Source organism: Cydia amplana, chromosome 16 (assembly GCF_948474715.1).
Source record: "Cydia amplana chromosome 16, ilCydAmpl1.1, whole genome shotgun sequence".
Taxonomy (NCBI): Eukaryota; Metazoa; Arthropoda; class Insecta; order Lepidoptera; family Tortricidae; genus Cydia; species Cydia amplana.
Genome location: NC_086084.1, coordinates 8112778 through 8135658, shown reverse-complemented (window position 1 = coordinate 8135658; position 22881 = coordinate 8112778). Strand labels below are relative to the sequence as shown.

The window sequence follows — 22881 nt, the reverse complement described above, 5'->3', positions numbered from 1 at the left end:
TCTGAATTCTCAGCGAGTAGAAAGTAGTGGCGCAGTCCCAAAAATACAACGAGGAATATTTTACACATATCATCATGGGATTCACTTTAGGTATTAATTTTATTATTTACTAGTGTCTACTTTTGGATTAATTACGCACTCCACAGCGATGCGCCTAACTAACTACTAGACAGTAATTAAGTGTAGGTACACGATTTTAGGGTAAACATACTCAAATTCCCGCTTCAGCGTTGGGTCGAAGGTGTAAAATATCAAGTGACACAATTAGTGAAATTCAGTTTGTAATAAACGCGCGTCTTCTAAGATAAAGCACAATAAACGGCCGAATAAATAGTTCGAAAACCGATTATTGATAATTATTTAAGTTGTTAATTGTGATATATCAATGTCATATACTTTCACTTCCCGCTGCCTTGACTAGAGGCAGTGAGACATTTTCAATTTTTCATATGCTTTGAGCGTTTCTCTTTTCTTCTACGATAGTTACGGTCAAAGTGGCCAAATATATCGTAATAGGATGTGTGTTGTTACCATAAAAATAAACTCGGCATCAAGCAGCATCTATCCAACAAACTGTCCTGCAGTTTGGCAGAAGAAAAAAAATATGTATGTTAGGGTTTATTTCATCTGAATAAACGATTTATTTATTATTATTATTAATTTTTTATTTATTATCTCTCGTACAGTCTCGCATTCTCACCTTCTTTGGCCATGTATGCCGCTAGGAGGGTGTGACTATTGAGTGACGTGCCGTGCGGTCAAGGGAAGAGTTTGTTTGTGGCCTGGTACCATTTATCAGGTCAGGAACAAAACCACCCATGAAATGGACGGATCAAATCAAAGCTATCCACTGCAGCTTGGACACACGCACGAATGCGCCAGGATGGCAGCCAACAGAGAAGAATGGCGGCGTGTTCTGTAGCTCTACATCAGGCACTAATTTTTTACTTATATTTATAAGTTTTAATTAAATAAAAATATGATAAATTATTTTTTACAACCCGGCAACCTTCAAATCAAGGGTGAACAGGCACCTTCTGGGCAGGCTCGCTCCATCGTAGGCCACGTCTTCGCCTCGGCTAGTCTGTGGCCATGAGTAAGCCCATTTATAATTAAAAAAAAAAACTTTTTAGAAATTAACTAGGTATAATATTTTGCTGAAAACTCGGTAAAATACAGGTAATGCTAATTATTTTAGGATATATAAAGAAGAGCCAATTCAACTGGCAAATACAAAAAGTAGCAACTCAAGTGCACTTTAGTAAACTGTAACTATATCTACTTGGACTCTGCGGAAATCCCTATTTTGGTCTGATCAAATTGTGCCTGACAAGTTGTTCCGACTAAAGTTAGTCGGACTAATATTCAGGGGCGTATTTACCCTAGGGCCAAGGGGGCCATGGCCCGGGGCGGCAGGCCGCAGGGGGGCGGCGAAGCCGCCCCCTCGCGGCTCGGCTTTTTCTGGGCGCCTTTTATAATCAAACTTAGCTATATTTTTTATTATATTTTAATTGACATTTAAATTAATAAACAAACGAATGCTTCAAACCCCACCAATTGCTTAAAATATCTACCAACAAGTACCTAAATTAAGCAACGTTTTCGTTCAAGAAGTATTAGTACGGCGTGATCAGTTGTTAGCCGAGTTGAGGAAGCGCAAAACGTCATTCGGCATAGTGACGACCAATTTTGTCTTCTTAGGTAAGTAAATTAGACACAATGTCTGAGGCAGAAGTTAGAAGGAATGCTGTAAACCTTCAAACAGTATACCCGTTAAATCTCGCGGTAGACCTACAAGACGAATGTGTTTTATTAAAACATTTTTTGACCGCTTACGAAAATATCAATCAATCAATCAATCATTTATTTATTGCACCATGGTTACAACAAGAGATGTTACAACATTTATACAAGTAAGTACCTCATGGACCCTAAAAGGGTATGACAAACATTTCCTTAAACTAAGATTTATAATATTTACATATGTCATGCAATAAAGCACAAAAAGTAGCATCGTATTAAATTATATAAATAGAACTAATAAATTACATATTAAAGCTATCTGCGAAGAAATCATTAATAGAATAATACACTTTTCTCGCAAGGAACCATTTCAATCTTTTTGCGTATGTTGTATCCCTTTCCTCTGCCTTTATAAAGTCTGGAATATGATTGTAGCATTTAGCTGCTGCATAAAGAGGGCTTTTCCTATATATTTGTAATTTAGGCGCGGGTAGCTCAAGTTTGTATTTTAGCCTTCGATTTGGCAGCTGTTTGAACAAGTGTATGTTTTTTTTGACATAAATACATAATTCTAAAATATAAAGACATGGTAGCGTAAGTATGCCGTGCTCAAAAAAATGTGGCTTGCAGCTATCGGGTTCTTGGATACCCACCAATGCACGAACGCATTTTTTCTGCATAACAAATATGTCGTGGGCATCTGTACTGTCGCCCCATATTACAATCCCGTAACGTAGCCAAGACTGTGTAAAGGCATAGTAAGCTGACAGTGCTGTACCAAAGTTTGTTGTCTTTCGGAGCGTAAAGAGTCCGTACAGAAACTGAGATATTTTCGTTTTAACGCATGCGATGTGAGTTTTCCAGTTGATATTGTTATCTAAAGTAACACCTAGGAGTTTTAAATGCTCTACTTCTTCAATTTCCGTGTTATCTAGTGATAATTCTAACTGTAGAGGCGTAAATAAAATGAGCTTAAGGCAACTATAAGCTTACTCATAAAAAATAAGGGCGTTAAAGAAGCATTCCCATATGTAGAAATTGCGTTGCGCATTTTTCTTTGCACCGCAGTGACTACGAGGGGCGGCTGAAATATTCGCGGCCTAAGCTAGAAAAAAAAGAAAAATTAAAAAAAAGACTATGCTACTTTTTCCCCCGCCTCTTTGGCAGTTTAAATATTGCCGCCATTTAAAAAAAAATATTCGTTTTTCGTTCTGTGCGTGGATATACTTAACAATGTCTGTCGAATGCGGAAATTTTGACAAATTTGAACACCGCGCGGTTATTAAGTATCTTGTAAAAAAAGGAAAATCGCCTAAAGAGATTTTTGATGATATGACGGATACTCTCCATCATTTAAGTCCTTCGTACACTACGATAAAAAAATGGGCTCGTTTATTTCAACAAGGACGAGAGAGCTGTGAAGATGACCCCCGCCATGGGCGGCCTGTCACGGTGGTCACTGACGAAAATGTTGAAAAAGTGGAGAAATGTGTTCTGGCTGACAGAAGAATTAAAATCTGGCAGATAGCGGAGGAACTACAAATTAGTAAAGAAAGGGTAGGACACATTTTACATGAACGTTTACACATGAAAAAAATTACTGCGCGCTGGGTACCAAAAATGCTGACACCGCTTGACAAAGAACGGCGACGTAAAAGTTGCAAAGAATTTTTGGATCTAGCTGAAGGGAATCTTGACGAAATTTGCAACCGAATCGTAACCGTAGATGAAACGTGGGTTCGCCAATACGATCCAGAATCAAAACAAGAGTCTATGCAATGGTTAAAAAAGGGCGAGAGAGCACCAAAGAAATTTAAAGTGGAAAAGTCAGCTTCATAGCTTATGGCGACCGTGTTTTGGGACAGTGAAGGAGTTTTATTAGTTGATTATTTGCCAAAATTTTTTAGCTACAGCTCAGATCTTTTTGGTTGAAGTATCATAAATGTAATTAGCTATCGTATCTTTAATTAAGGAAACTGTAGGTTTAACTATATTATCATAATATTTCTGTAAATGTAAATGTATACAACCGTTTGTTTCTTAATAAACAATAAATAAATAAATAAAAGGGACCACAATGAACGGTCATTATTATGCAAATTTATTGATTCAAGCACGTGACGCAGTCGTCCAGAAGCGACGTGGGAAACTTAGCCATGGAGTGTTGTTTTTACAGGACAACGCACCAGTTCACACTTCCCGTGTTGCTAGGCAGGCACTAAAAGACACTGGTTTTAGAGAAATCAATCATCCACCCTACAGTCCAGACCTGGCTCCGAGCGACTATTTCCTTTTTTTAAATTTGAAAAAAGACTTACGTGGTCGCCGGTTTGCCGATGACAATCAGATCAAGGCTGCGGTAGAGAGCCATTTTGAAGCGAAGGAAAAAGATTATTTTTTCGGCGGTATTAAAGCATTGTTTGCTCGAAGCGAAAAGTGCTTATCACTCCATGGGGACTATATTGAAAAATAAAAACATTTATTTTAATACTCTCTTTCATTTTTTTTCTAAGGCCGCGAACTTTTCAGCCGCCCCTCGTAATTGCAGTGCAGAACGATCATTTTCTGCACTCAAAAGAATAAAAAAATATCTACGTTCCACTATCAGCGAAGAGCGCCTGAATAGCTTAGCTCTTCTTAAAATAGAAGCTGAGCTGACAAACGTATTAAATTACGACAGCGTCATTGATGATTTTGTCAACCAATTTGTACATTTTGTACATAGTAAAACAATGTACATACCTAGTAACGGCACCAGTCATGGGACATTTAACCTTTTCGACGCCGCGTCAAACACAAAAGCTGTCTCTCAGACGCCACGTCACCGAAGTGTCAAAACTGAAATTGAACTTTACGCATATGTACTTAGGTCTATGTTGCTCTGTGGTATATGACCGATAATACGTCTTTGGCGTAGGACCTGCGGTGCGTATATATCGGTCATTGGCGTCCAAAAGGTTAAGAGGAAATTTGGAGTAGGTATTTGTGATATTTCCCTGATACATGTAAAAGTTCTACCGCTTAGCGTGTTAAAAGATGAATGTCCTATCCTTCTTTCACGTTTCAGGTGTACCTATTGTATCAAAGATACTGCAATTAGTTTCCACATAATTAACAAATTAAAAAAACTATGTTTTATTTCTCCAGTCATGGACACCAAAGCTCCAGTAATGGAACCCCGGTAATGGACGTGGATCCAGTAATGGGCCCCCTATAATGGACATACCATACTTATCAGTATAAGATATTGGAATAGGGTTAGGGAATAAGTTTTTGGCAAAAAACTAGTTTTTCGTAATTTTTAGTATAAGCTTTTATGTAAGAATGTATTTTTCCTTCCACAGCCAACTAATACTCATCGAGACAATTCTAACAAACCCAAACACAATTAGGTTGCGTTTATCACAGATTTCCCATGGCCACCTCCTGTCTCCATCATGAGATCAGGTTCATGTTATCATAATTGCATTGTCATCCGATTTGCATACGTATCCAAAATTTCAACTCAATCGGAAATCAGAAAGTGGCACTAATTCAACTTCCACGATTTGAACCACACTAATTAACATACAAACTATAACATATATGGCCAGTCAAATAAAATTTTGTAAAAACGATATTAATTTATCCGAAGTCCGAGGAGACCTCCTGACATAGTTCGTAAGTAACTACATTACACTTCTGTATTGTTTAAACATGAAATTACGCCATGGCAAGCATCATTATGTAAATTGTCCCATCATAGGAGGTATGCAGTTTTACAGCTCCTATAATGGGATTGGGCAAAATACCACTATTTTTTATACATCTCTAGAGTCACAACATAGTGTGTTGTATACCTTCTGTCATGGTATATGTAATTAACAAAACACATTCTAGTTTACACCAAGTAATAATTAATTACAATTGAATATATGAACTCAACTTTCTTAGCGAAGTTGTTAAGAATTCTTACTGGTTATTTTTTTTCAGTGACACGACAACTTTTGGGTTGACGCCAATTTCTTAAAAAGTAACCGAAATTAATAAAAAGTCAAACTTAAACTCTATAACTCTTATTTATGGTAAAATATTGCCAGTGTTTATAAACTACTTTTAGATACTTATTTTAGAGGATTTGTGGTTTTATGTCCCATTACCGGTTCCACGTCCATTATAGGGGTGTCTATATATGTGAGTAAAGGTAAATGTTTAGTTTTTTTTTTATTTCACACCCCAAAGGTACTTTTTGCAGGTTTTTTTTTCTTAAATAAAATACTTTATCGTCACTGATTAAGGGGGGGCGGCAAATCAAAATGGCCCGGGGCGCCAAATTTGTAAATACGCCTCTGCTAATATTGATGTCAAACTTTGTACACCTGAGATTAATTAATGTATCAATCAATATTTGGGGTAGGTACCTATTCGATATTGTCGTTAGGGTTTTAATTCGTACTATTTTTATTCTCGTTTATCAGCAATCATTACACTCGACAACCAAATACAACTCAAATATATAGCGGTTGGGTTAGCGGGACTATTGGAATCGCAAAAAGGTTGTGCACCTACTATGTCATAAGTGCTGAGGGTGTGTCTTATTCCGGGCCCTAGGGATGAGTAGGTACCTAATACCTATAGTTTTTGTTGTTCTTATTTACTGACTAATTGGGTTTGCCAAACTATTATATTATATTATTCCTTCCTGAATCAAGAACAAACTTCATTTATCTGCCAACCTCATTGATAGTGAGTAGGTAAAAATAGCCAGCCTTAGACAATATTTAGGTTATCGTAGAAACATCACGAATTTTCGTTTACTTTCCTTGATTGATTTTTGTTTAGGCCTTGATGTGGTTGCCAAAAGAAACATCGATAGGTATCGTATCGACTGGACATTTGAGATAAAAACAATAAACTTCTGAAAGGGTTTTATCCAAAAGTAAACCCATTAACTTTATACAATAATACTTTTAAGTATTTGAAATCATAGACTAAATTAGATAAAAGCTTGATTGCATATGTGCTTCTGTCAATGTACCTATTTCTTTCTAATGAATATAGTAAGAAATTGACCGGTAGCCGCGGTAGCTTACGAGTACCTCGCGCGTGAGATTCTTCGCGACACATTCTTGCTAGCGGTGCTGGGGAGACAGGAATTTTGCTATCATATTACTTCTTACAAATCTGTTTTTCGTTTATTGTTTTATAGAGATTTTCGATTTATAATTTTTAAACGAATTGAATTGAATTGAAAAACAACTAAAACAGTATGCATTAAAACAAAACGATTTTTTTATTAAATTAAGGGAACCTACGAATTCCTCCAACCTTTTCCTCACGTTCCATAATTAAATGCAAAAACTTACGCCTTGCGCTTCAGTACTCGTAGCATATCCAATGCACGCTGCCCTGCTACAAAACCCCTCTCGCAGTTCACATTCGAAAATTATTTGAATTTTAGATCGGAAATCTACCGCTGGCTGGACACCCTACATTTTAGTCCATCAAATACCGCTTTTACTCGTACAAGCATCGCGGAAATACCGCTAGCATTTTCAGCAAATTTGGTTAGTAGGCATGCATGTTATGTTATAATTAGTGTTTAATTATAGCCATTACATTACATTGGGGGTAATCGAGGGACCAGGGCTATAACCGTGAAAATCGAAGTTCGTAAATTGCGGGCATCTTTCTCTGTCACTCTAATTACGCCTTCATTTCGGTTTTCGCTGCGGCCCTCAGGACCCTTCTGCATCACACTTGAGTTTGCTATATACTGGAATACTCCTACAGATTTTGCGCTCCAGCGAGATCAGTTAAGCGGTCTCAAGTAGTCTCAACCTGATCTACGTGGTGAGGGAATCGAACTAATTGGACTTTAATCACTGGTTCGCTATACCTAGCATAGCCGAGATGACTCCAGCATGAAAGTCAGCTAGTCTGAGTGAAGCCAAGCGCGAATTAGAGGCAAAGCCTTACGGCTTCCGTACCATTACAATTTATAATTTTAAATAGAACACGGGACTTAATCGCGTAAAACATACGTTTTTTTTATGGCCTGATGTTTCGAAAGTGACGTTACAATTTGTTTAATTATTGCCTTAAGACCAACTCACGCTGGTTTTTATTATCTAATTATTGTTCTACAGGAAACGTACCGTAGTACCGGAAACGCTAGACTTCATACAATCAGGGCAAAAGCTAGTTTCCAATAATTCAAATTGCCTACTTGTAGCCGAAACGTGACGCGACGCAATCCGACGCGAGGTGTGTTGAGGAACACACGACGCGATGTCACGTGGGGTGTTCATATAGTTTGTCAAAGGACTGTCTCATTTCAAACATAGACAAAGAGAATCATACTATCTTTGTCTTACACTAGTACTAGCACCCAAAAGAAAAGGATGAGTATAGTTCTTTTTGTTCTTATTTACTGACAATTTGGTTTGACCAACTATAGTAATGACGTGTTTCGGCCTTTATTCGTAACCACAGACAAGACATCCTCTAGACTAAGCATAGTAACGCTACCCCCTCTGCCACTTATGCGGTGATTGGTCCGTGTCTTTGAACGGACCAATCACGGCACGGGATTCGCTCACCTCGTCCCCCCGCACCCCCGTATTTTTGGCAGCATCGGTTTCATGAAATAATTGCTCTAACCTCCGTCTAGAGGATTCCTAGTCTATGTTCGTAACTAAATGTTTGTTAAATGACAGCGTTTTACACAAAAATAAAACGCTAATTAAATAACTTACCATATTCGGAACCTAAAGTAATATATTGAGAGTGGCAACACTGTAGTTAGTCGTATTGTCCTTTTCTAGCATATACGTCCATCTCTCTCCCACACCCCCACCACTTCAGGCAGTTGCGTTTGACAATTTTGACAGATAGAAACAAACGCAAATTACCTCATTGTCTCAAAATTATACATATTTACACCAGGCAGGATTAAAACTTTAGGTTCCGAATATGGTAAGTTATTTAATTAGCGTTTTATTTTTGTGTAAAACGCTGTCATTAAACAACTGTACCGATATTCGGAACCTAAAGTAATATATTGAGACGTGTTTGTTATCGCCTGGTGGTGGGAAGACGCCAAGCCAATGTGATTATACATGTACTTACATATTATGTATATGTAATATTATTATATTAGGAGTGTTTAATTAATTAATTAATTATGTAGTACACCCTTTATTTTAATACATGTGAGGAGAGAGGTATTTAGTAAAGCATACAATTTTATATACCATTATATTATGATACTAACTTTCCATTTTATATACGTATTTAATGTAGGTACTTATAAATTTTCAACGAAAATAAGTGAGTCACCACAAGGGTGCTATAGTACTTAATTATATGTATGTGAGACTATGTAAAAGAAGATAAGTCAGTCTACTCTTCAGGGAGCATACAACATCTGTGATATGGAGTGATGTAATTAAAATATGAAAGGATAAAAATCATAAAGTACTCGAGTAGTTTTTATTTATAACTCCCAATTATTGACAAATTTGATAATAATTATCTAGTAAGGTAAGCAGTTGCAGGATATAACAAGGACAAGACCTTTCTTATTTCCAGAATCCCTCAGGATTAAGTAGACGAATATTTTAAATATTCGTTATATCACTATCACTACCCACAAAGTTAATATTGGGTAGGTACTTAATAAAATGTCATAGGGAATACTTTTAATGATTTTACTGAATTCTTTTAATGACTGTGAGCCAGTGTGAGCTATTTATTTGGTTATAGCTATAAAATGCATTTAATCGTTTGTACGCTTTACTAACGCGAACGCGAGCTAATGGACCTAAACAAACCTTACTTAAAATTGTGAAGGTTACTTTGAGAGCTTAAGCCATATCATAATACTCATGTGGGCACTAGTTACGACGCTTTTTGGTGCTCTTGGCGTTCAAATGGTAAATGTAGAATTGCCACAGAGCTTTATCAATGATATTTGTATAGGTGCAGCTCATTCTGCTTATGTTCATGTTTAGCTATCATCAAGTGACCTTAATTGTACTCATTATTGTCTATATATGCAGTATGAGTAGTTTACCTTATCTGGTGCCTACTAGTAGACATAAACTTGATTGTTTCTGAACGCTAAAGTGGCTTAATTTATGTAAACCATTCATAGACATAGCTTAATTCTGAATATTCAGTCTTCTCTTTCCAGATTAAGAATAAGGTACTTAATTCGAAACCTTAGCTCATCGCATATGTGTTTTTAACCAAAATGAAAATTTGTGTTTATTTTGTGATTTTACATTATTTGCAATAACTGTGCGGAACCATGGGGTCCCCGACCTTTTGCCGGGCACCCATGGGCCCAAAGCCAACAGCGCAGATGCCGTTTAAGAGGAACCTCTATTTTATCCAATGCTAGGGTCAACACTTTGTCGAATATATTTGATATTTATGTATATTTATCCTCCTTATGACCTAAGGGTAGGTAATTGTAACTTTTTGATATCAAATATACGCAGAATAGTCAATTATTTTGTATTCTGAAGTGCATATAATATTACTGGATTTGGGCCAGTGTGCTTTTGTATACTATATCTCTGGCCTACTATATAGGCTAGTCTATTAACATCCCGCCTCCTGGAAGGCAGTATACAGAGTTCTTAGATATATTCACGGTAGTGCTAAGAGTGTGGACCTGGTTTTCCGACACTTGACTGCATGAGATTATTTTTTCAGGTCTCGAGCAAGAAGGGTGCCTAGATAGGTTGAGGTCCTCAACTTGTGGATTTGGTAGGAGCAAGACACAGACGGGGTGTAAATTAGTTAATCCACCATGTTTCAAGAGATTCATGTGCATTCATGCCTTCAGGTTACACTGTAGAGACAGACTAACACTTTGGCAGAGTTTTGCTAACATATAATAAATGATTGCATTTGTTTGGGTGTACAATTACATGTTCCACACCAAAAACATAATTATTTATATATTTCAATCTATTTTTGAAAGGTTTGCGTTTCAAAATAGCTTCGCCTTTTCGCAAGGCGTGCTCCTGTTCCCCTATTTTATTGTGCAAAGCGAACAGTATCACAATGCTATAATTTTGTATAAATTGAGAACTAGAGGGTCATGCCCTAGACGTGACCGCCCAGAAACTGTGCTAGAACCGTTCGTACAAACCATTCAGTCACTATTTTTAAAAACCTTTTGTAGTGGGTACATTCCACGGTCTTAAATTTATTAAACGTGTAGTATCAAACTATGACAAGTCATGATAAATGAAATAAGTGACAACAGTATCTGGTCCGTGCATAGAAGCACTTGCCCTTGAGGTTAGGGCATGGGTAGTTTATTATAAACTTAATCCGTGCATAGGAGCACTTACGATACAGGTGGTTTAAAACTTCCAGGGTCACAATACAGACACAAGGGTGTAAAATACATAATTCATAAACGCCCGTTAGGCCAGTTTTGTATATTTTATTTCAAACATGCTTGTGCAGCACCGCCAGCACATGATAATTTTCCTAATATACCATGGCAGTCAGGGATATAATAATTATGTAAAAAGGTAGGTAACCTTGGTCATGTCGTGTACATAGGTAGGTACTCGTAAACATGTTAACTGAAAGACAAGTGCTCTCCAGCCAAATATAATTTATGCAACTGTGAGCTGCTCTTACATTGGGATCATATGTATTTATTTCTAGTCTGTCATATTGTAGCAGGCCTAGATTTCAAAGGTTTGTAGATGTTTATAGGGTCGTTAAACGGACCCTTTGTACACCTTGAGCAGGCTGTTTGTTTCACACCATGGGTAATATATATTGTAAACATAGCTTATTTCAGAATGGAATCGTAAGCTCTGTCGTGTCGTGAGCTTACCGAGCCTGATTTAATTAGAGTCCACAGATTGTATGGACCTTGGAGGATTGACCACTCCTTATTCTAATTATCAATATTCTGCCTGGGCTTATAGTCGAAATTAGGTGACTAAATCTCTTAGTATTATCTATGCCACCCAAGTTATGAGGCTTAGCGTCTCCAGACCACAATTTTATATTAGGGTGCAAAGATTTTTTTTCCATCTTTAAAATAAAAATGAGTCGAGATAGGCCTGGAATCTTAGGTTTTTATTTTACCTATTATAATTTTAGAAATGTTATGTAAATGGAAAGCAGTTTTCACTTTTACCACAGTTAATTAGCCCAATTTCGGGTTTAGCCAATAGGGTGTTCGGGACCCTTGAAATAGATTGGTAAACAAAAATGAAAACTCTAATAACGAAGCCTTGCCTATTTCGACTGATTTTTACCCAAAACATTATTTTAAACCATTTTTACATTCTCTAAAAAGAGATATTTACAACTTAATCTTTGTAATATTTTTGTGATTGTGGTCTACTTGCACGCCTGTGTTATGACCATATCATTTATATTTCTGTGAATATGTCTGACGTGCCTTGCGCAGGCTTACATAGGTTATAATATCATCATCAATAACTTGACGTCAGTTTGTGAACGAATCAAAGATTCTTTTGGCACACCTTACGCAGGTATAAACATGGCAGCCTTGCGCAGGTTTAGATAGGTACATAATATATTGGTTTCATCACAAATAACTTGACGTTAGTTTGTGAACGAATCAAAGATTCTTTTGGCACACCTTACGCAGGTGTAAACATGGCAGCCTTGCGCAGGTTTAGATAGGTACATAATAAATTGGTTTCATCACAAATAACTTGACGTTAGTTTGTGAACGAATAAAAGATTCTCTTAGGCGCACCTTAGCAGGTGGAACCATAACAAACGTAAGTTTAAGAATAAGTATCATTCAAATCAAATACCCTGAGTTTATGGGTAATATTCCCTAAGTTGCGGGTTCCTTGCTCGACAAGGTGAAAGGCTTTACGCCGGCTTTAACAGGCACTTTTAGAAAGTGTCATTCACGGTGACGCGCAGATTTGCCAAAACTAAACTTTAACTCTACAGTTAACTAATATAATTTGACAATATGAACCAAACCATGCGTCTTCGTCAATGAATCAATCTAAAGATTCCCGTATCGTTAATGCCCTTCCATGTCACAGGCTTCCGATTTTATTTGAAACGTTTAATTTAAGTGTACTATTTATGTAGGTAGGTAAGTAGGCTTAAGAATTGACCCTCTTGTATGTAGTTACGTATAGAATTAATAATCAAGTTATTCAAATTCAAAATAACACAAGCACATATAGCACCTACATGCAAGAGTTCTTTTCCTTAACCTTTAAAGCTGTAAGTACCTGCTAAGTTATATATTTCAGTAGGTACCTACCTACATAAATCAAAGATCTAGTTGGAGAGATATAAGTTGATAGATACAGAGTGAAATACTTCACGAATTCGCATGTCATTCTTGCGCAGAGCCATGCTAATCTCTCTCTATGTCTAGTCAGATTTAAGTTTATGTACTGCCGAAGTACTCACTTTCCACAAAAATAAATGCAATGTTTGCGATGTAGGTTTGTTCGTTACCTTGTGTCCCTTAGAGCGGAAATATCGTCGACTCCTATTCGGGTACACGTTATTTATCAGCAAGTTTATTACCAAAAAATTAATTTTGCAATATTATATTAACCCGGAACGGGATAAAAAGATAAATTGCTGATAGATACTTGGACAGATAAAAAACCTACACGTCTATAAGCTTCTACCTTAATACGTAGGTTCTACGTAACACGTATTAACTATCCGATCCATTCGTATTCGAAAACACAAATCACTTGAAAGGGTATACCTCCACACATCACCATTTAAGTATTATATAATTTCAACCGTTATTATACACACACAAAGATTTAAACTAACAAGACTCGGAAGAGACTTAATAAAATTAAATTATAATGGTGACACGTGCACGCTTTACCAGCTCGATGTGTTTTCTACCATGTGTTTTAGTATTTTCATTGGCATAGCCACGGTGCGCGCAGGCAGCCTTTGAAAACACTTGCACATCACTATTCCGGATCATTTTTATTTGCTAGATAGTTTAACGGACAACTAAATTTAAATATTTATTTCGAACGGCAAAAGCCGTTAGAAACTGTTTTTCAATATAGTCAGCTAAACTGGGGTACAAATTCAAAAACTCACCAGCAGTTTAGCTTCACGACCTTCCAGATGGAAAAACAGCAAGCCAATGAGGTAATTTGCGTTTGTTTCTATCTGTCAAAATTGTCAAACGCAACTGCCTGAAGTGGTGGGGGTGTGGGAGAGAGATGGACGTATATGCTAGAAAAGGACAATACGACTAACTACAGTGTTGCCACTCTCAATATATTACTTTAGGTTCCGAATATCGGTACAGTTGTTTAATCATCTAATTATCAAATGTGTTCCAATCCTGTAATACGAACGCATTGTCGATATACCAGGTACCAATAGATAATGTATTACTGCCCTTTTAACCGAAAAGGGGCTCAGCGATTACAATTCTTTTATAAAACGGTCGGTGGTCGGGAATGGGTAAATAAAATTAAGCCGTTTCTGAAAATAGAACAGTAGGTACATTTTGGAAATTACTAGTTTGCTTTCTACTGTTTAATACGTAGGTAGGCACATTCTATTGAATACGCATAATTGACGAAAGAAAGTCTAACTCCCAGTAAAAACTAAATATTTCTAAAGATAATCCTACTTCAGAGGTTATTACTCGTAATGGCTCGAGGCAAACTGTAATTTTAGCAATATCTGCAGAGTGATTTCAATTACGGCTAAAAGGAGGCTTTTACAACAGTCACCACATTATACCCTCTTATTTCGCGGTGATGCTCACGCAAAAAGGTTGTTTTCAACTGTTCGGATCCTCTTCACCCTGACCCCAAACCCCAAGTGCGTGTTGAACATTTAATTTATTATAGCCTTCCAATTGATAAACCTAAAGACGCTAAAATATGTAGGTAGATGTATGAAAATGTTTTATTGAATTTAAGGAATTCAATTCAGTTTTAGAGTAGTCATGACCCATTTAGGTTGTCCATCGCGGATCAACGTGGCAACGCGACGAGCGTGATGGGCTCCTCTGCATCTGGATGGGCGCGGAGCGAATTTTGTGAATAGTTTTTATGTTTATGTTTGTTAGTTTTTAGTTTAGGTTAAGATTTTTTTTAATTTTTTTAGGTTCAGGTGGGGTGAAAATAAGACTAAGTTTTTAACACTCAATAACTTATACTTTTTCATTCCTATTCATTATTCATTAAAAAGAAGCCTTGTGTGTAGGCTTCACCGCAACAGGCGGCTGAGGCGGCACGGCAGTTATTTGTAATAGATTAATACCTACATAGATTACCTACCTTTATGAAATTAATAGACGATATTAATGTATAGTCTATCTAATTTCGCTGTATCCACTATGGTATTGATTTCACAGGTGTGGCGCTAGTCCACCTTAAGGAGATTAATGTAATTAATTTACCACATAATGACGTAATTGGGGTACCCAAGAGATAAATTGCTATCGATAGTGAAACTACTATTATATGACGTCAGACTCAATTTACTCCAATGAAAATGAGACAAAAAAATTAAATCATCATATAATTCCTGGCATTTTGACGGCTCACGTACGGGGCCAGCCAGCCTATTATGGATAGCTTTATCCATCTTTATCCACGTGATAAAATAACTGTCACTGTTTAACACCGTGGGAAAGAAAGTGACGGACACCGTTTTATCACGCTGTCACGTAGACAAGAACGACCATCATATCCGTACTGGCCCCGAAGATAACATGCCAATCGCTAACGCTACGGAGCGAACGAAACGCAACCACTGTTACACTAATATGGAAGAGTGATAGAGAGACACAAAGCGATTTGAAAGCGAAGCGCAAGCGATGGTCACCTTGGCTAGGCCGCCTGGGGTCTTCTCAGGCCTCTCTTTCAAATATAGTACTCCAGTTTGATATTATAATTATATTTAATTAGTTTTAGGGCCGTCAAATTTTGCCTCAGCTTTTAGAGATATCCGGATTCACTAGCCGCAGTTTATAAACATAAAATTTTCCCTGAAAAAAGAAACGGTTTTCTTAACGTTTTATTTGTATTATGGTCCATTTTTAACCCCGGATGCAAAAAGAGGGGTGTTATATGTTATAGTTTAACGCCAAATTTCTGTCTGTCTGTCTATATGTCTGTTTGTCTGTGGCATCGAAATTGTCCAACGCATGGAGTCCGATTTCGATGCGGTTTTTTTAACGTGAAATGCGAGTTTTTGCGGTGGTTCTTAGCTATGTTGGTAGAATTAAATCCAGCAGTTTGAAGAGTATCAGGGCGCGTAGCCAACGTGCCAACTGTTAACGCTCCGTAGCGTATCGTAGTCATCTCTCTCTATCACTCTTCCACACTAATAGTGCGACAGTGAAGTTGCGTTTCGCTCACTACGGAGCGTTTACGATTGCACGTTGGCTAAGCACCCAGCTCTTTTCCAAAACGATGTAAGGCATTTTTGGAGGTCCCTTTGTTTGACATAAAGTTTTAAGTCATAATGTGGGATACATTAAAGATATATATTTGATACAGTTTTAACACCCCCTGGCACTGATTAAAATAACCGACTTGGTTTCACATTAGGTACATCTCAAAACTTTTTTGTAGTAGAAGCGTTGCGAGACTTGCACCTTTTTACATGTTAATGTTTTTGATGGGATCTCATCTCTTTTTGTAGGCAGTTTACAATATGAAACGTAAATAAGTAATTTAAAGAACATATGTAAGTACCTACCAACATATATTTTGTGTAAATAATGTATAAAATGTGACCTGTAAAATCTGCTTTTACCAATAAAGATCTGTATTCTGTATTCTGCAGTCCTTCTTTTCGGGTACTCATACCCATACTATGTATACACATATCATAAAGAAACACATCTTCATTCATACTCACATCGTACATCGTAGTGTACCTTTACTTTACCTACTATTTGTAGGAACTGCAACAGTAACTTTGTAATAGCATATATTTATATGGGATTACAAACTTACTTATGCAGTTCGTAGATCTTTAAAACGTGACTGATATTGCAATATTTTTAGATTTTCTATGGCTTGATAAACTGAAAACTACTTATGTTTAAAATTTGAAGCTTGTGGGTATACTAGAAGTACCTTAGAATTATGATGATCGTAGGTGAGTGAGTGAGTGAGTGTGTCAGTGTCGAAAATAAGGAACTTTGACGTACAATAATTCTTAAACTACTAGTTCAAATTGAATGTTTTTGAGAATATATCTTAAGCATGTTAAGCCCTATATATTACTGAAAATTCAGGGTTCTAGCTTCAGCCAGCACAAAATTACAGGACGTCGAAAATGGCCTGAATCGCTTCGAGAAAAGGATGGTACGGCCAGAGGCACGGCCGTACCATCCTTTTCTCGAAGCGATTGTTTTGCTCGACTTGGCGGGGGCACTGCCGTGCCCCCAGATTAATTGTTTGTCATATATTGGTCCAAAACTGAAACCGTTAACTTTTCAGGATTTTCGTAAGGTTATCTCTCTCAGAGATAGGTAGGTTAGGTTGGTTTTATGGCAATCCTGAAAAAATACGCGTCTCTGAACCAAATATGTATTTTCTTTCTTTCTTTCAAAATAAAATATGACTAACGAAAATGCGGACAAACAGTACATTATGACTTAAAACTTTTTGGGAAACAAAAGAAACCCGCATTTTTGGCATAAATGGCTTTTTGGCATATAGCGTAGGGATTTCTTTAATTTTTAATTTAATAGTTACTACACTAACTCCCCAAGAATACATAGGTCGCCAATTGTTTCCATGCTCCTAATTGGAATTTTAACAAATCAAATTATCTGCTTCGTTCGATAAACCGGCATTTTTTTACTTGAAAATTACCTACTTTCTACCAGTTCCGGGAAATTGATAAATATTTACTACCAAAACCTATTATTTATAAGTAATTTAATTCTGTTCTGCAAACACTTATCGGGGTTTAGTAAATATAGTAAAATTTTGTATTAGGTAAGTTTCATTATACTTAATTACCGGTATGATATTCCCGAAGTGGTTTCCTAATATTTAATTAATAACATTACTTGAAATAGTTGCCGTGACTTCCATTTCATTGGTTGTCCTGCTCAGCTAGAATTCCTAGGATGCCGAAAGGAATACAGAAATTCCTGGATACGCCGTGTATTAATAACAATTTTCAGTCCGTCGTAACTTCACCCAGAATCAAGCATAATTAAATAACTCCTTCTACCTACTTGGTCGTCTAATAAAGTGGTAACATTTCTCATGTTGAAGTTGAAAAGAAAAATTTTAATAATGAAGATGCCGGCGAGCTCGGGGCTGTTCATCTGCTGCTTGTGAACGTTGCAAATGGGAATTTATGGTAGTGATAACTGTCCTTTTTATAGCCCATGAATTCTGGATAACAATGCGCTTCTACAATAGTGCCCTACAGGGCCTGCCCTATAAGCTTAAGACGTTGTTGCGATCCTATGCACTTAAGAGGAAATGCTAGCTGGTGTACCGTTCACAGAAAAACAGAGACCAGCAAAAAATAAAGATGGCCAAAGATCATCGAACAAAGATATATTTTGAATAGTGAGACTTCCTATAAACTATCTAGTCAAATATCTACATAGGTATAAGAGTGCTAAATAAATTAGTTGTCACATTATAATAGTGTCTAGCAAAGATCAAGATGCTTATAGTCCATAATATATATATGTCGAAGCCTGAAGAGGGGGGCTAATTGTGTGGGGTGGTGGGCATGGTACCTCTATGTAGGGTAAAAGCACCAGTGGCCAGCCAGGTACCAGTAGTCAGCCTTTTGAGTCGTTTATTGGTCATAAATATCTGGTATATTCGTTTAAACAAATCACGAGTACTCAAATAGGAGCTTTGATTCCTTATTGGTTAATACGTCACACGACAGGTGCGGTGAGGGAACGGGGGGAAGAAATATACTCGTTCATAAAGGTGCTGTTTGTCGACGAGTGCAATAGTGTCATGTCCGCCATATTTTTTACTACACGTGGTGTTCTCTTAACAGGCAAGAAAAACTATGTTTTAATGTTAAAAGTTATTGTTTTTGTTAATGATTGGTTTATTTATCAGTTTATCTATTAAATTGCATTATATTTGAATGAAAATATCAATATTTCACTTATAAATTGAGGGGGCTGGCCACTGGATAACACTTTTTTCCAAAGAATCCAGTGCCCAGCCCCCCACGGCTGACCTTTGGGTTATTCGTTTATTTTATTATTTTCGAGCCAATGCGACCGTTAGGACCGTTAAATTTACATTTTCAAATTTAGTTAGGCATGCCCTAGTCAATTTAAAGTAAAACCCAGTAGTCAGCCGCATTTGAAATAACGTTTTAGTTCGGCTGACCACTGGATTTCGCTGATCCAGTACTCAGCCATTGACCTTGCTTGGTACTTCGCCGCCAAAAATATGTCCAGATTTTTAAACCCTATCTCATTGAAATAAGGTTCATAAGTGTATACATATTTTTGACGTTAACTATACATAACTATCATTTTCCTGGTCGGTATAATATGACGTTGTTTATTAATGATAAAATGATAATTAGATCTGAATAGACTCGTTTAATTATTTTTTACCGAATACCTACTAGGAACATAATTATATATTAGGATTTACCTCGTTAATTTTTGACGGATTAATTATTAGAAAATAAATATTGCGATTCTTAGTTTGCAAGAATAGTGTTAGTTAAGTACCTATGGGCAACAAATTTCGTGTCATAAGAATTGTATGTACCTATAAGATTTTTTTATTTTATTAAATAAGTAAACAAGTAAGTAATACATATAAGCAAAAAAATAATAAACTAAAATTAAAAACTACAACTAACTACAATAACAATAACTAAAATTATGAATAAAAAATAGATATTATAACATCATTGATTTTGATATATGCAAAAAATTATAAACTAAAATTAAAAACTACAACTAACTACAATAACAGTAACAAAAATAATAAAGAAAAAATAAATATTATAATATCGTTGATTTTGATATAAATATTAGTGATTTTGATCTAATTATTATGAATAGTTTATATAGGCTGAGTACTGGGTACACAGAGGCTGCTTACTGGATTTTGGAGGCTGACTACTGGAGAAAAGTGCCATTTTTTGTTTAAACTTAATTAGAGATATTATAAAGAGAATTGTTATTTTTTTTAATATTTTGTTTTAAAACTATGATAAACAATTGATCTAACCATATCATTTGTTTAATTATCCGACTAATCCTGTAGAAATGCCGAACGTTCAAACTTAAAAAAGTCGTTATAAGGCTGACTACTGGTGCCTTTACCCTATTACTTCACAGCCAAAATAGTAGATATGCTACCAACGCATGAAATAAACTTTCGGACTCGTTAACCATACTAGTGCCTACTATAATAATAATAATAATTGGGCCCTGCCCCGCTGCCGGCGGCATTCTAGGTTAGGTTTTTTATAATGTGTTTATATGTTTTTTTTTTTATTGTTTTGTAAGTGTTTTTATATTTTACTTTTATATTCATATTATAAAAACCCTAACTTAAGAGAAAAGATAAATAAAGAGATAATAATTCCACGGCCGATTCGGCCACGGCGACTGCTATCAACTCCGTTGCTGTCTCTGGTGTGCTCGCAAGTGGCTGACGTAGCCTATCTTGTTACTTAAAGTTCGCGAACATTGCGGGCACGTGAGCACACCATTTGTGTAATCTCCCTATTGCCTACTATATTTCAGTACTAAATGATAACATGAATGATGAATAACTAAACGATCTTACGATGGAATCGGATTCAATTAAAATAAAAAGATCACATGTAACGTTCAAATCTTTATTCAAGTCAAACTACACCGGCTCCAACCCTACACCTCTGACCCGAGAAGATTAAAGCCGGCAACAAACTCGGCGGGACACATCTTTTCAAAACAACACATAGTTTCTTGATTTTTACAAAAGTAAGCTTCTAATGGCACATAAAAAAATCAAAATAACACTTGGAATAAAACACTTAGCTAAACTGTTAAAGAACGTGAGAATCTATAAGCTTTCAGAATAATCCTTCAGGTATAAGCCTTCAGGAACGTAGCGAATTAGGCACGAGCTTGGCTAACGTCCGATCTGTAGCGCGGTCCGATCAAGAAGAAGGAAGAAAGTCCCGGCGGCGGAGCCAACTGCTCCCGCCTCCAAATCAAGTTGGTAAACATGCCTGACCAGTCTACCAACATAACGACAAAAATGCCAACTCGTGCCTACGTTCGCGCAAGATACACCTCTTGACGTTCCAAAGCCTTCTACCTGTCATCTTAGTTCAACAATACGTCAATAGATGGTGGCGTTACTCACTACGCAACTTTATTATTCCGTTACAAGCAAATAATACGTAGCCAAAGATTGCTAATCGACTTTCTACTGGTGTCTAAAATATGTAACGCTGCAATACGTCCTTCTGGTGTCTCACTCCGACATATATGTACCTAAACAAAAAAAACACGTGACTCGGTCAATAAGGCACAACATTGTATTTCTGGGTCATTCTTCGAATTCCAATTATTCATATAATTCCATTTTGACCAAGTATTATATGAAATTTTATTAAAATATACCTAAGCCCATCAATCGAATATGTATCACTTTTGGACCATTTATTACACGATTGAATTTTAGCTATCAGGGGAATAATAAAATTGAAAAGGCAAGGAGAATGTATAAAACGTCCAATGAAACGGAATTACACAAGTGACAAAAAATGACAAGGGAATGAGGAGGACTTCTTAACTTTCGAAGCGATTTTTTCCAAAATCATGCATTGAATCATAAAACACTCTTTAAAACCTTAATGTTGTTTTTAAATACCTTTCCAATGAGATGCCATACGTTGATTTTGCCAGTCTACATTAAGGGAATTAGCACCAGGAGAATAAAAATAATGTAAACTATACAGTATGCTATTGGTAGTATTGGTCATCTACTCTGAAACCGTTGTGAACAAATGTGAACATTAATGCACTTTTCATGTGACTATAAACACCGTATGCCCAAGATAAATAATACATTTATATCAAAATACAGGGGAATGAAAACCACTGTGACCCAAAGGCATGGAAATGATACTTACCGCTCCATGCATGGTCCAAACCAGAAACTAATAAAAACTAGTAGCAATTAAAAACATTGTATTATGTATAGAGTTATAGGTGACACAGCTCAGGTAAGAAAGCACATCAAATATTTTATGTTGGTAATTCATAACAATCAATCGGATTCATATAATGTGTTTTCCCATTTCTTTTAATAACTTTGTTTTCTTTTCCTTTTGTAAGAATTTGATAGGAAAGCTACGTATTTGTATGATTCCATGTACATATGTATATTTTTTTTAATCAAATTTCTATTACACCTTATGTGTATAATTGCATGAAATCTATAGTAATTTAAATTGTATTTTTTTAATGCATGTTAATTATAAGATATTTTTTTTTTTTTAAAGATGTGTCCCGCCGAGTTTGTTGCCGGTCCCATATTGGGATACCCTCCTCCAATTGAGGGGGGATTTAAATCTTCTCGGGGCAGATGTGTAGGGTTGGAGTCGGTTAGCTTTATTTGACGTTCATAAGCGCATTGTAATTATGCCTACTTGAATAAACTATTTTTTATCTTATCTTTATCATAGTCCATTGTAGACTAGACCGCCAGTCCATTCTAAAACCTTTATTTTAAACTATGATTGCCAACATGTATTATCATGCGAAGGATGCTGATTTTCGCGCTCGACCAGTTTTGGCTACAATAGGACGTCCATTGGTTTCTTTCATGATTTATCACTACATAGTATAAAACAAAGTCGCTTCCCGCTGTCTGTCTGTATGCTTAGATCTTTAAAACTACGCAACGGATTTCGATGCGGGTTTTTTTAATAGATAATTAGAGTGATTCAAGAGGAAGGTTTGTGTATAATTTGTTAACCCGTGCGAAGCCGCGGTGGGTCGCTAGTGAACTATATTTGTCTGCTTCGATTGAACATATCCGAATAGGTCCCTAATTATGCCTATTAGCCGTACCTAATTTGTGTCCATACCATGTTGCACAGGCATTGTTATAATGTTTTCAATCGCCTATTGACGTCATCCGT

General features: G+C 36.4%; 1 non-coding gene across 1 annotated transcript; it reads right to left on the bottom strand.

The window, feature by feature from the left end:
- Nucleotides 1-13068: 13068 nt before the first annotated feature.
- Nucleotides 13069-13172, bottom strand: LOC134655571 (U6 spliceosomal RNA). The gene has a single exon (XR_010097448.1). It is a non-coding gene; the product is annotated as a U6 spliceosomal RNA (small nuclear RNA).
- Nucleotides 13173-22881: the final 9709 nt, after the last annotated feature.